The sequence below is a fragment of the Ammospiza caudacuta genome, chromosome 33, assembly GCF_027887145.1.
Source record: "Ammospiza caudacuta isolate bAmmCau1 chromosome 33, bAmmCau1.pri, whole genome shotgun sequence".
Taxonomy (NCBI): domain Eukaryota; kingdom Metazoa; phylum Chordata; class Aves; order Passeriformes; family Passerellidae; genus Ammospiza; species Ammospiza caudacuta.
The window spans coordinates 2597308-2612165 of NC_080625.1; the positions used below are offsets into that span (position 1 = coordinate 2597308).

General features: G+C 57.0%; 1 pseudogene; it reads right to left on the reverse strand.

Annotated features, from left to right (window-relative positions):
* Positions 1-14858, reverse strand: part of LOC131570213 (uncharacterized) — a 1483036-nt pseudogene that overhangs the window by 482232 nt on the left and 985946 nt on the right.

Genomic DNA, 14858 nt, shown 5'->3' on the forward strand with positions numbered 1-14858 from the left:
GAGGGGGGGTCTGCAATACCATCTATGGTTAGTAAGGAGTGAAAAGTTACCAGCATTACTATCATTAGGTGGGCTACATTCCTAGTTACATTCCTAGGGTGGTCTCTTATCTCAGGGGATTAGGGGAAAAGGAATCCTGCCGCTTTCCATCACATCGCGTGATCTTCCGATCGCCTGTCCCTATCTACCACACTAGACCGGGATTGTCGCACCTCTTGGGGCTCCATGGCCGCTGGGGACACTGTGGGGATGCCTTGGGGACGCTGGGAACACTCCAGGAGTGCTGGCAGAGGGAGGTGACACTCCCAGGAGACACTCTGAACACAGGCAGGGAGGTGGGGGGGCGGGGGGGGAGGCAGGGAGAGGTGATGTCACCCCTGGCCCCGCCCACTGCCCCTCCCTTGAGGGGCCATCGTGGGTCCCAAATGTGCCCCCAATGTTCCCAAAAGGATCCCAATGTCCCCTGAGTGTCCCCAACAGTGCCCAAGTGTTCCCAAAATGTCCTCTTGGGACAATGGGGACACACTGGGTTCATGTGGGGACACTGTGGGGACATGGGAGTCACCACAGAGGTGGCACCAGGGACAGTGCAGTGGCACCAGTTCAATTCCTGTGCCACCAGCCCAGTGTCCCCACTTCCATTCCAGTGCTCTCAGTGTCATCCCAGTGTTCCCACTGCCAGCCCTGTGCCACCATCTCTCATTGTCCCCATACCAATGTCACCATTCCAGTGTCCCCAGTTCCATCCCAGTGTTCCCTCCAATGTGTCAGTTCAATCCCTGTGTCCGCATCCCGGGGCATGGGAAGGTCTCTACTGGTCTGTAGAGCTCCATACTGGTCTGAACTCGTCTCTACCGGTCTCTACTGGTCTGTACTGGTTTCCTGCATCTCCTGCTCCTCTTTACTGGTCCATACTGGTTTATACTGGTCTGAACTGTTTCATACTGGTCAGGGCAGAGGAAAGTCTCTGTTGGTCTGTAGATATTCATACTGGTTCATACTGGTTCATACTGGTCTGAATTTGATTATACTGGTCCATACCAATCTGAACTGGTCCCCACTGCTCTGAACAGGTCCATACTGCTCTATACTGGCTCATACTGGTCTATACTGGGCATGGCAGGGGAGAGTCCCACCTGCTCTATAGAGTCTCATACTGGTCAATACTGGTCTGAACTGGTCTATACTCGTCAGCATAGGGAAAAGTGTCTACTGCTCTGTAGATATTCATACTGGTTTATACTGGTCTGTATTGGTTTATACTGGTCTGAACTGGTCTATATTGGTCTAAACTGTTCAGGGCAGGGGTGTCACAGTGCAACCAGTCTGAAGCTGCCCCCCTGATTCAACCAGCCTAGAAGCAAACAAGTCCCTGAGTGAAGAAGGATAGGTTGGATTCAGTTCTATACAAGGACCCTCAGCCAATGTCATTCAGCCCTAAATGCAGACCTATCATTGGCCAGGGAGCTGGACGGTGCTAAGACCCCAACCAATCACATGTGTAAGCGAGGGAAATGTGGAGCTCCTGTAAAAGGAGCTGCGAGAATAAACCTGAGGCTGTTTGTCACAAGGACCTTGGAGAGTTGGGCTGTTTGTATGTCGCCGATGAACGGCCCCCACCGTGATACGCAGTGATCCACAAAGTGATGCGCCTCAGCCATTTTCTGTGTGCAGAGCAGGGGAGACTCAACCGTGTAGGAGCCGGGAAAAGTTGGTAAGGCAAGAAACCCAGACAGTGAAGGAGCTGAGAACTGACAGTAAGGCTAAAAAACTGAGTGGTGTAGGAGTCAGAGAAAGAAAAAAGCTGAAAAATTGAAGGAAAATCTCACGAAAGAAAGAGGCAGATTAACCTCCACAGAGGAACAACCAGTCATGAAGGTATGAACTTTTATTTTACTTCAACGAGGAGAAAAGTATGATCAACAAGCTCTGAAAGCCACTATGGATGTTATAAAATTTTGATGTTTATTTCAAACGCTCCTACTCTCACATTTCTCTGATGTTTTCCAATAAAATCACAGCATAACCTGGAAAGCCAAGAGCACGTTGGAAGCAGAAGATTGTCAATGGTAAGACAATCTGCCCATCACCTTATTCCAAGACTCAAATATTTACAACCCATGAGTAGTAATGTGTGTGGTTTTAATTGAATTAGTTTTGAGTTGAATTGTTTACTGTTTGTAGTGTTAAGTTGGAACTTTGTAACTTCTAAACATTAAGTCTGTGACATGCTAACCTAAAGAATTGTAATGCTGGTGGTTTTGCCTGACAGCTTGTGGATGTGAATGTCACAACCCCAGTGATACATGAGGTACATCACTAGCTGTGGGAGACTGGGCTTGCTGAGTTGGGTGGAAAAAGCCTTATTCAACTAGGCTCCTAATTTAATTTTTTAGTCTAACCAAGAGGGTGAGTTGTCACATTGCAGCTGAGCTCAAGCTGCCCCCTAAACTCAACCAGCCCAGAAGAAAACAAGTCCCTGGATAAGGCAGGGATAGGTTGGAGTCAAACCCAAGCAAAGACTTCAGCCAACCCTGTTCAGGTTTAGATGCAGATACAGCACTGGCCAGAGAGCAGGGCAGAGAGAGAACCCATCCCATCAGCTGTCTTAAGCCAGGAGATTCAAACCCCCTATATAAAGAGGGTCCGAACAATAAATGAGGCAGTTTGTCACAAGGACCTTTGAGAGTTCGAGTTGTTTCTGTGCCTCCAATGAATGATTCCCATCACAACACATATGAGTGTAACTTTGTGTTTCAGTTGTGGAGTGGGATGTGATCCTTGGATATGGTGTGAGTGTAAAATCTGTCATGAGAGGTGGCACTGCACAGCAACACTAAAGAGTGCCTGGGGCCAGGAGTGGGAAAGAGTGGAATAGAGAGCCAGGAACTGGGCATTAATTTTTTTTTAATTACTGTAGGAAATAGTGTGTGGGAAAGTAGCATTTGCTTCCAGGAACCTGAACAGTACCTGAGAAGGACTGGGATAATACACGTGAAAGGCAGAGAGTCAGATTTGCTTGGAAATTAAGAAAGATGGAAAAAACAAAGGTGTGGGGACAGTGCTGGGATAAGCTGAGAAAATGGGACACAAAGCAAACAAGGAGAAAACCCCCAGGGGAAAGTGGAGCAGGGAAACATCCATGGATACACCTCCAAACAGCCTCCTAGGGATAAAAATGGCATGGTGGCTACATAACCCTGGCACAAAGAATGAAAACAGAATCAAAATGATACATTATTATATGAGAAAATAGACTAAACAGGAGATAAGATCTGATCATTTATCATTGATCTGATCTGGCCAAAATAGAGTTCCTTTGAGGGGTGGATGTGCCAAACTTTGAATATTCATGCGAATGCCAAAGAACCAGTCAGTCAGGAAAAAACAGATTCTGCTGCCAGTTGGAAAGGCAAGGTTTTCCTGGGGGAGGCAAACACATTTAAATTAAAAGACATTAAAACCTGGGACCCCTTAGAGCATCTGTCCCCTCCATATCTGCCAGCACTTGATGCACCCCCTGATGGACCCAGCCAGGATACCTGGGGCAGAGCAGTCCAGCGAGGGGAATGGAAAAAATGAGAACCAAGCAGTGGCACTAAACCCCCTCTGGGAAGTGCCATTGGGTGGGGCACACAGGGAATCGGGTTTGTCACTGCCCCACTTAATTCCTCCAAAGTGAGAGCATTTAAAAAGGAAATAAAAGTTCTATGTGAAGATCTGATTGGATTAGAAGAACAAGTAGACCAATTTTGGGACCCAATGTTTATAACTGGGACAAAGTGGAATCCAGAATTAACCTTTTGTTTACACCTGAGGAAATAAAAATGATCCGACTAGTGGGGATGTGGATTTGGGAAAGGCACCCTGCACAACATAGACCCCATGGGGAGCAGAAAATGCCCCTGCAATGCCCTGATTGGGACCACCATAATCCCGGGGAAAGGTAAAACATGGAAGATTATAGAGCATTAATTATCAGGGGAATTAGGGAGGCTGCTCCACCAACTCAGAACAATCATAGGGCATTTGCTGAACAACAAAAGAAGGATGAGACTCCAACTGAATGGCTGGAGAAGCTAAAAAGAAATACGAGACAATACTCAGGTATAGACTGATACAATAGCTGGACAAGCTTTATTGAAAATAACATTTGTCATGAATGCTTGGCTGGATATAAGGAAAAGCTGCAAGACTGGGGGAATGGCAGGATAAGGGATTGAATGACCTGTTGAAGGAAGCCCAAAAGGTCAATGTACGGAGGGAGGGATGATGAGAAAGCCAAGGGGAAAGCAAAGATAATGGAGCCACTATTGATGAGGGGAACCCGCGTGCAAGGAGCCACCCCCAGAGGGAAGTGAGACCCTGTCAGGGCAAGGCAAACGGGAGCAGGGGGAGGAGAATGGGACAGAGCTCCCTGGGGCAGAGGCCCTAAAAGGGAAAAGGGCAATTGAACAGCTGAGGCCCAATCTGTCACCAGCACAGGGAAATTGGGCATTGGAGGTGAAACTGCCCAGGGAGGGAAAGGGACCTGAAGGTTTTTGAGGAGGCTTGAGAAACGGTCTTCTGTACCCATGGTGGAAAGCTGCTTCATTCATCCCCCCAACCCACCGCTGAGTGGCCCTGAGTGGCCTCAGAGTGTCCCAAGAGCGACCCCAGTGACATGACCCCAGGAATTCCCGTCAGGATTTGGGGCAAATGTAATGAAAATTCCCAGAAAATTCCCCAAACTCGTCTCAAATCTCTGGCAGGGAGGAGGGAGTGGACAGGTGACACCAGTGATGTCCCCAGTGATTTCACCACCCTTGATGGCATCACAGTGGTGACATCACTGTCCCCGCAGCAGCGTTGGGATGTCCTCGATGGCTTTTTGGCACTGCTTGGCCACTGCACGGCCACTGAGGCCACCAGGGCCACCAGGGGTACTCAAGAGAAGCCTGCGGATGTCCCCAAGTGTTCCCAGCAGGTGACATGTGGCCAGGTGGGCGCTGGCCTCCCACAGCCGCTCGACCTTGGCCACTACAGCCACCAAGGCCTCAGGGACATCAGGGGATGCCTCATTTGTCTCCTTCAGGGCGGCCTCGATGTCCCTGAGCCAACACTGCAGCTCACGGGGGAACGCGGTGGCTTTGTCACACGCAGCCACCAAGCGCTCCAGCAGCCCCAGGGCTGCTTCTGCTCGCTCTCCCCTCCTGGTGGCCGCCCCCCCCTTGCTTCTGGCCACCATGGCATCTTCCATGGCCTTGGAGGCTGCCTCCATCTCTTTGCTGGCGGCCGCCAGCCGGGCCTCGTGCGCTGCCTCTGCCGAGGCCATCTTCTCCTTGTCCAGGGCCAGCGGCAGCTGCCTGGCCTCAGCCACCAGGTTGTCCAGAGCTTTCCCCAACCGGTGGCCTTGTCCTGCAGGTCTCCAGCCAGGGCGCTGCTGGTGCCCGCAGTGGTGGCCTCGGCAGTGGCCGCATCCCTGCAGGCGTCACGGAGCTCGGTGGCCTCTCGGGCCAGCCGGGCCCAGCTGTCCTCAAGTGTAGCCACCGGGTCCCACCAGGCACTGGCTGCGGCTGTCACATGGGCCCAGGTGGCCCCCAGGTTGGCCCTAAAGGCATCCAGGGCCTGGCCCAGGGAGGCAACACCGGGGCGCTTCAGGGTGTTACCTCCCTGGTCCAGGGTGTCCCAGAGGTGATCGATGAAGGTCCCCAGGGCCGTGTACAGGGCTTCTGGGTGCATGCTCAGCAGCACATCCCTGTATGGTCCGGCCACAGTGGCTGCCAGCTCACCAAGTGTGGCCACCACATCCACCAGTGCCTCCAGCAGCTGTGGAGGGGACAGGGGAGGTGACGGAGACCTCATGGAATTCGTAGCCTCCTGGGATGGCCTCTGTCCCCTCCTGGGGTTCCCCTTTGTCCCCTCCTTGGAGGGCTCTGCTCTCCCCTCTGTCCTTTTGTCACCTCCTCGTCACCTCTGCCACCCGCGCCACCCTCCATTTGTTCCCCCCTGCCACTCTCGGTCCCCTCCACCCCTCTGTCACCTGCCCTAGTCCTGCCACACCCCTGTTCCCTTTGCAATCCCCTGTCCCCTCTCCCTCCCACCCCCCACACCACACCTGGATTGCCGTACCTCACGGGGCTCCATGGCCTCAGGGGACAGGATCGGGGGACGCCCGGGGGACACTTGGGTGACACACAGGAACGTTGCACGGCGGCAGTAAACAGGAAGAGGTGACGTCACACCCCTGGCCCCGCCCCCCCCACCTGCGGGGTGCCCGATGTCCCCTTGACGCACCTCCATGTCCCCTCAGGGTCCCCACATGGCCCTAGTGTCCCCTGAGTGTCTCCAACAGGACCCCAATGTCCCCTCAGGGTCCTCAACAGGGCCCTGTTGTCCCCCAACACACCCCCAGTATCCCCTAAGTGACCCAACAGGGACTCAATGTCTTCCCTGATGTCCCCAACAGGAGCCCAATGTCCCCAGCATCCCCTCAGGGCACCCAACAGAGCCCAGATATCCCCCCCAGTGTCCCCAACGTGACCCTGATGTCCCCTGAGTGTCCCCAACAGGCCTTGATGTCCCCGCCCTGTCCCCAGCAGGGCCCAAATGTAGCCCGGTGTCCTGCTGGGGACACTAGGGGACACTGGGATCCTGTTTTGGATACTGGGGAACATCAGGGACATTGTGGTGACCCAAAACAGGACAGGAGATGTCAGGAAGGCCAGGGGGTCCCCAAGGGAAGGACACAGGGGTGTGTCCAAGGTCCCCAATATCCCTCAGGGTGTCCCCGTGCCCCAGCGGTGACAGTGCCACCCCCACGTCCCCAGCCTGTCCTTCCCCCTGCCCCACCAGCACTCTATGGGCTGCCTCCAGTTTCCGCGTCACCTCCTTGTGACCCTCCCGCCATTTTGCCAAGCACTTTATGATGTCCTTGAGTGCCAGGGCAGTGCTTGGGAAGCCATGTCCCCGTGTCCCCCAGGGTGTCACCTCCCTGTCATGGGTGACAGCATCCACCAATGTCCCCAGCGCCCGCATCACCACCTCCAGCTGCTTCAGCACATCCGCGGTGACCTCATTGGTGTCTGCGGTGGCCTTGGCGCTGGCCCTGGCAGCTGCCACCTGCTGGGCACGGTCATGCAGGCGCTGGGCCATTTCCCGCTGGTGGCCCGCAGCAGTGGCCAGGTGACGCTGTGATGTCCCCAAGTCCCGCCAGGCCACCTGGCAGGACACGGCCACCACAGTCAGGGCCAGCAGCAGTTGACCATCCTCGGTCACCCCCAGGGCGGTGCGGGCTGAGTCCAGGGACACTGCAGGGACATGGGGACACCGGACATGTGGCACCAGGGACGCCCAGTGCCACCTGTCTAGTGGCACCAGGACTACCCCGGTGTCACCAGCTCCATCCCAGTGCCACCAGTTCTGTCCCACTGTCACCATCTGAGTGCCACCAGCCCAGCGTCACCAACACAGTTGCAGGACCAGTGTCCTCAGTCCTGTCCCAGTGCCAGCATCTCAGTGTCCCCAGTTCCATCCCAGTGCTTCCAGTTCAATCCCAGCGCTTCAAGTGTCAGGCCAGTGCCACCACCCCATTGTCCCCATACCATTGTCACCATCCCAGTGTTACCAGATCCATCCAAATGTCATCATCCCAGTGTCCCCAGTGTCCCCAGTTCCCTCCCAGTTTCCCCAATCCTGTCCCACTGTCCCCCATCCTGTCCCAGTGTCCCTGTCCCAGTGTTCCCAGTTGTATCCCAGTGTCACCAATTCCATCATTGTGCCACCAGCCCAGTGTCTTCAGTCCTGTCCCAGTGTCACTAGTCACCTCCCACTGTCCCCAGTTCCAGCCCAGTGTCCCAGTCCTGGTGTCAGCAGCCCAGCGCCAACAGGGTTGATCTGGTGTCACCACCCCAGTGTCACCGGTTCCATCCCAGAGCCACCAGTTCCATCCCAGTGTCACCACCCCAGTGTCCCCAGGGCTGTCCCGGTGCGGCCAACCCAGTGTCACCAGTCCTCTCCCAGTGCTACCAGCCCAGAACCACCATCCCAGTGCCCCCAGTTCCATCCCAGGGCTCCCAGTGCCAGTCCAGTGCTCCCGGTTCCAGCGCAGTGCCGCCACCCCATTGTCCCCATACCAATGTCACCATCCCAGTGTCCCCAGTCCCTTCCTGATGTCGCCATCCCAGTGTCCCTTCCCAGTGTTCCCAGTTCCATCCCAGTGCCACCAACCAAGGGAGTCATCCCAGTGTCACCAGTCCCAGCCCAGTGTTACCAGTTCAATCCTACCGTCCCCAGTTTCTCCCCAGTGTCCCCCATTCTGCCCCAGTGTCCCCATCCCAGTGTCACCAGTGCCATCCCAGCTTCCCCAGTCCTGACCCAGTGTTCCCTGTCCCGTCTCATGTCCCTGTCCCAGTATTCCCAGCCATGTCCCAGTGTCACCAGTTCCATCCCAGTGCCACTAGTTCTATCCCACTGTCAGCACCCAATTGTCCCCAGGGCTGCCTCAGTGCCACCAGCCCCGTGTCATCATTCCAGTGTCACCAACCCAGTGTCCCCTGTTCCCACTCCAGTGCCATCACACCCGTGTCATCATTCCAGTGTCACCAACCCAGTGTCCCCTGTTCCCATTCCAGTGCCATCACACCCGTGTCATCATTCCATTGTCACCAACCCAGTGTCCCCTGTTCCCATTCCAGTGCCATCACACCCGTGTCATCATTCCAGTGTCACCAACTCAGTGTCCCCTGTTCCCATCCCAGTGCCACCACACCCGTGTTATCATTCCAGTGTCACCAACTCAGTGTCCCCTGTTCCCATCCCAGTGCCACCACACCCGTGTCGTCATTCCAGTGTCACCAACTCAGTGTCCCCTGTTCCATCCCAGTGCTCCCACTGACAGCCCAGTGCCACCGCCCCATTGTCCCCATACCAATGTCACCATCCCAGTGCCACCGCCCCATTGTCTCCATACCGATGTCACCATCTCAGTGTCACCAGTCCTGTCCCAGTTTCCCCAGTCCTGTCCCAGTGTCCCCATCCCAGTGTAACCAGTTCCATCCCAGTGTCCCCATCCTGGGGCAGGGGAAGGTCTCTATTGGTCGGTAGGGCTCCAAACTGGTCTGAACTGGTCTGTACTGGTTCCCTGCATCCCCTGCTGCCCCATGATGCTCTACACTGGTCCAAACTTGTCTATACTGGTCTGAACTGGCCTATACTGGTCAGGGCAGGGGAAAGTCTCTTTTGGGCTGTAGATATTCATACTGTCCATTCTGGTCTGAACTGTTTTATACTGGTTCATACTGGTCTGAACCGGTCCCCACAGCTCTGTACTGGTCCATACTGGTCTATACTGGTAAGCACAGGAGAAAGTCCCTCCTGGTCTGTAGAATCTCACACTGGTCTGATCTGATCTGAACTGGTCTGAACTGCCTCCCACTGTTCTAAAAAGATGTATACTGATCTGAACTGGTTTATTCTGGCCTAAACTGGTTCATAATGGTCTCTATTGGTCTATGCTCGTCCACGCTACCTCCCACTGCTCTAAACTGCTCCACACTGCTCTATACTGATCACTGCTGGCCTATAATGGTTTATACTGGTCCATACTGGTTTTTTACTCACACACGGTCCCACACAGCACCATCAGCCCCATGGTCAGCCCATGCCCAGCCTGCAGCCAGTGCTGGCACCGCCGTGCCCGTCGCTCCTCGCGTTCCAGCGCCGCTGCCTCCTCCTCAGCCTTGGCCCCGATCTGCCGCAGCCGCTGCTCGTCCTCGTCCCCCAGGGTCCCCAGGGCCTCAGCCGGGGCCACAGCGGCCTCCCGGGCCCCCTGCAACCCCTCCCGGGCCACCCGGGCCTGTCTCAGTGCAGCCTCGGCCTCAGCCAGTGCCGTGGGGATGCTGTCCGGTGTCCCCAAGGCCTCGGCCAGGGCCACCAGGGCCTCCAGGGCCCGGTCCCGTGCGGCCTCTGCTGAGTCCACCTCGGGAGGGAGGGCAGGGGGGGACACCTGGGGACATGAAAGGGGGGTTAGGGGAGGGGGGAGTGGTTTGGGGAGTTCGGGGAGGGAAGTTTGGGGGGTCGCTGGTGGGGTTTGGGCGTTCTGGGCAAGTTTTTGGATGGTCCAGAGGGGTATTCAGGGGTGGCCCGACAGGGTTGGGGTGTCTCAGGTGAGGTTTTTGGGCCGTGGGGGGCCCCAGATGACGTTTGGGGGATCCTGAGGGGGCTTTTGCAGGCCCTTGAAGGGTTTTGAGGGGGGGTCCATATGGGGTTTTGGGGGTCCCAGGTGAACAGGGGGCACAGCACAGGGTAGTCAGGGTGGACAGAGGGGTCAAGAGGGTGCCAGGTGAGGCTCCCAAGAGACTGAAAGGGTCCCCAGGTGAGGTTTTGGAGGTCCCAGGTGAGGTTTCCCAGATATTTGTGGCTTCCCAGTTGAGAATTAAGATTTGGGGTTTCCCAGCTGCCCAGGTGAGGATTTGGGGGAGTCCCAGGGGACCAGGTGAGGATCTCAAGGGACTCCCAGATGAGATCTGGGTGTCCCAGATGCGAATTCACAAGAATTTTGGGTTTCCCAGGTGTCCCAGGTGAGGCTCCAGGGAGGTTTTGGGGTTCCCAGGTACCCAGGTGAGATTCTGGGGTGTTCCACCTGAATCCCCCTAGGAATTTGGGGAGTCCCACCCCCCTTTTCCCCCTCCCCAGCCCCTCTGAACTCCCAAGACTCCAGAACTTTCCAGTTCTCTTTGCCCTCCCAGCTGCAGCCCTGGCCCTGGGGATTCCCAAACTTCACCAAGTCCCCCCAAATCCTCCCAGATCCCCTCGGGTGCCCACTGGGGGTGACCTCGGGGTTTTGGGGTTCCCACCTTGAGCTCCATCCCGGTCTCCATCCAGAGGCTGCGGCCGGAGCTCTGAGGGCAGAGGGCGTCGAGGCTCGGAGGAGGGAGGGCCCCACGCCCTGATCCTCCCCCGAGGGGCAGAACTGGGCCTGCCAGGACCTCAGGGAACCTTTTGGGGCTGGCTTTAACCCCTCGGGGCCTGGATCCATCCATCAGGGCTCCATTTCCCTGCCAGGACCTCAGTGACCCCTCAGGGCCCTGATTTCCCCGGACAGGACCCTGATTTACCCCCATTCATCCTTTCAGGACCCCACTTACCCCTCAGGGCATTCATTTATCCCTCACAAACCATTTCCCCCTCAGGACCCCATTTATCCTTCCAGGACCCCATTTACCCCCTCAGGGCCCATTTACCCCACACAGGGCTCTGATTTCCCCTGCCAGAACCCGGATTTGGAATTGGTTTTGGGGATTGTTTATGAAGATCCAGCAGGATTTGGGGTCTGGGATTTGGGATTGTTTGAGGACCCAGGATTGGAGATCTTTCAGGATCAGATTTGGGGTATCTGGCAGCATTTGGGATCTGGGATTTTTTGGGATCCAGGGTTTGGGATTTGAGAGCATTTAGAATTGGTTTTGAGTGTCCAGTAGGATTTGAGATCTTTGAGTGCATTGGGGTTGTTTGGGATCCAGGATTTGAGATCATTTGGGACTATTCCTATCAATGGAGGGCCCTGCGGGGTTCTGAGGGGGGGCATGGTGAGTGTGGGGGGAGTCCCATGGACTGGGGGGTCCTCGTCAGTGGGGGTGTCTGGTGAGTGTGAGGGGATCCCACGGATGGGGAAGGGGCAGTGAGTGCGGGATCCTGGTGCACTGGAGGGGGGTTCATGGACCAGGGGAGTCCAAGCACTTTTAGGGGTTAGTGAAGGGTGGGTCCTGGTGCGAGAGGAGGCCCAGTAAATTGGGGAGGTCCCTGGTGATAACGGGGGGTCCTGGCTGATAACAGGGGGGGGTCACAGGGTCAAGCCCCAAGGGACCCCCTCGGTGTTGGGGACCCCCCCTGTGCTCCCCCAGCGCTCAGAGCCCCTCTGGTCTCACTCCTGGGCCTGCCCTGGTCCCAGTGCTGTTCCCAGGGGATTCCGCAGCTCTGGGGTTCAAAGGGGAGGGGGCAGAACCCCTAGGATGGGTGGGGAGGCACAGAGGGGGTTCCAGGCCCGGTGCTTGTGGGGGTTGGTACAGGAGAGGGGGGCTCAGCCCCAGTCCTGGAGCTCGATGATGGGGGGAGTGCTGTCAATGCACGGGGGTGTCCCAGTGCCTGGGGGCACCTGAGTGCCCACAAGGCTCCCCAGTGACGTCGCTACCCCAATGACATCACAGCAGGGACATCACTGTCCCTGCAGCACCCTCGGAATTTCCTCGATGGCATTTTTGGCACTGCTTAGCCGCATGGGCTACCGGGGCCACCATGGCCACCATAGCAACTGAAAAGGAGTTTGTGGATGTTCCCAAGTGTCCTCAGCAGGTGACGTGTGGCCAGGTGGGCACTGGCCTCCAACAGCAACTCGGCTTCTGCCACTTCGGCCACCATGGCCTCAGGGACATCGGGGGATGCCTCATTTGTCCCCTCCAGGGTGGCCTCAATGTCCCTGAGCTGGCGCTGCAGCTCCCGGGGGAACGCGGTGGCTTCGTCACATGCAGCCACCAAGCGCTCCAGTGGCCCCAGGGCCACCTGTGCCTGCTGTCCCCTCCTGGTGGCACTCTCAACCAGCTGCTGGCCACCATGGCCTCTCTCATGGCCTTGGTGGCCGCCTCCTCCTCACTGGTGACCACTGCCAGCCAGGCCTCAAGCGCGGCCACTGCCGAGGCCCCCTCCTCCTTGGCCAGGGCCACCGACGGCCGCTGGGCCGTGGCCACCAGGTTGTGCAGAGACGTCCCCCAGTGGGCGGCCTTGTCCTGCAGGTTCCAGGCACGGTAGTGACGGTGGCTGCAGTGATGGCAGCAGTGGTGACTGTGTCCCTGCAGGTGTCACGGAGCTCGGTGGCCTCCCTGGCCAGCCAGTCCCAGCTGTTCTTGAGACCTCCAAGGAGTCCCACCAGGCCACCAGGCGCTGCCCATGGCTCTAACATCGGCTCAGGTGGTCCCAGGTTGGTGCCAGGGCCTGACCCAGGGAGGAGACACTGGAGTTGCACAGTGAGGTGACAGCGTGATAGTTGAGGGTCTTATGGAGGTACCAGGTGAATCTCCCCAGGTTTGCACTCAGGGACTTTGGGGACACGTGCTGCCACATGCCCCTCTGTGGCCTGGTCACAGTGGCTGCCACCTTGCCCACGGCCACCACAGCCTCCAGGCACTGGGAAGGGAACAGGAGAGGTGTCAGGGACCTGGTGGCACTTGTGGCCTCCTGGGGTGGCCCCTTTGTCCCCTCCCTGGAGGCGTCTGCTGTCCCCTCTGTCTCTTCGTCAGCCCCTAATGCCATCTGCCACCCCCCGCTTTCTGCCCTGCTGCCGCCCTCGGTCCCCTCCACCCCTCTGTCACCTTTCCCCCTTCCTGCCACACCCTCCTGTCCCCTTTGAGACCCCCTGTCCCCTCCCACCACCCTCTGTGTCCCCTCCATTCCCCCGTGTCCCCTCTGTCACCCTCATGTCCCCCCTGTCCCCTCTGTCCCCTGTGTCACCAGTTGTGTCCCAGTGTCACCAGTTCCACCCCAGTGCAACCAGCCCAGTGTCCCCAGTCCCTTCCTAATGTCCCCATCCTAGTGTCCCCTCCCAGTGTCTCCAGTTCCAGCCCAGTACCCCTGTCCCTGTGCCACCAGTCCCCTCACACTGTCCATAGATCCATCCCAGCGGCACCTGCCCAGTGCCACCAGGGTAGCCCTGGTGTCACCACCTGTGTCCCCAGTTCCATCCCACTTTCATCACCCCAGTGTCCCCAGGGCTGTCCCAGTGCCACCAGCCCTGTGTCATCATTCCAGTGGTACCAACCCGGTGCCACCAGTTCTGTCCCACTGTCACCAACCCGGTGCCACCAGTTCTGTCCCACTGTCACCAGTGTTTTGGGGGTCTTGGGGGATCCCAGGCAGAGTTTGGGGGGCTCCTGGGGGGGGGGTTTGGGGGTCCCAGAAGCATTTTGGGAGGTCTCAGGTGAGGTTTGGAGTTCCCAGGTGAGGTTTTGGGGGTCCCAGGTGAGGTTTCCAGGGAATTGGGTAATCCCAGTTGAGAATTCCCAAAGATTTGGGGTTTCCCAGGTGAGAACACAGGCCAGGGGCTCAGAGGGGATGAGGGGGAAGGGCCTGGGGGCGTTTTGGGGGGCTTCAGTCAATGGGGAGGGCCTGGGGGGTGCCGAGGGGGAGGCGTGGTGAGTGTGTGCGGGACTCTCATGGATTTGATGCCTCAGGTTTTGGCTTTTCTGTTTTTCAGATTCTGTGCTGCTTTACTCTCTGGGTCTGGGCTTCATATTAAGGGAGGCTGAGCTCTGCTCACAGAGCAGGGAGACAAAACAATTCCTTTCTAGCTGTGAACCCAAGGACAAATAATCCAAACTTCAGGCCCAAGAGCATAAACAACGGGCACTGAAGAGCGAAAAACAAGAAGGATGGGGCTTAATAATCTAAAGACATAATTGGACAATAACTCCAATATGCAAATGGAGCAGAACTTATAAAAGTGACAGACCTCGTGACCGGCCATCCATTTTGTGGCCATTTTGGTCCATCTTGGGCGTAGCCCTGGCTGGGCTCTTGTTCTGCCCAAGGTGTATCCACGGAGGCCTTTTAACAAATGCCTGCTTTATTGTGTAACCGTGTCTGGCCTCTGTTCTAGGTCAGCCTTGTGAAGGCCTCAGTTTGTGGCGAGCACGAAGGGAGCCGAGGCACCTGGGCAGGGCTGGAGCAGAGGCAGAGGAAGGTGCAGCTGCTGCCGCCAGCCCGCGGCACTGGCGGGGCCCAGGTGCGGGGCAGAGGGTGCGGGAGGCCGAGAAGCTCGGGAGGAGCGAGAGAGGCGTGAGCGGCTGCAGGGGCGCTGTGTTTATCGGGTGAGCGCGGTGGGAAGGGGC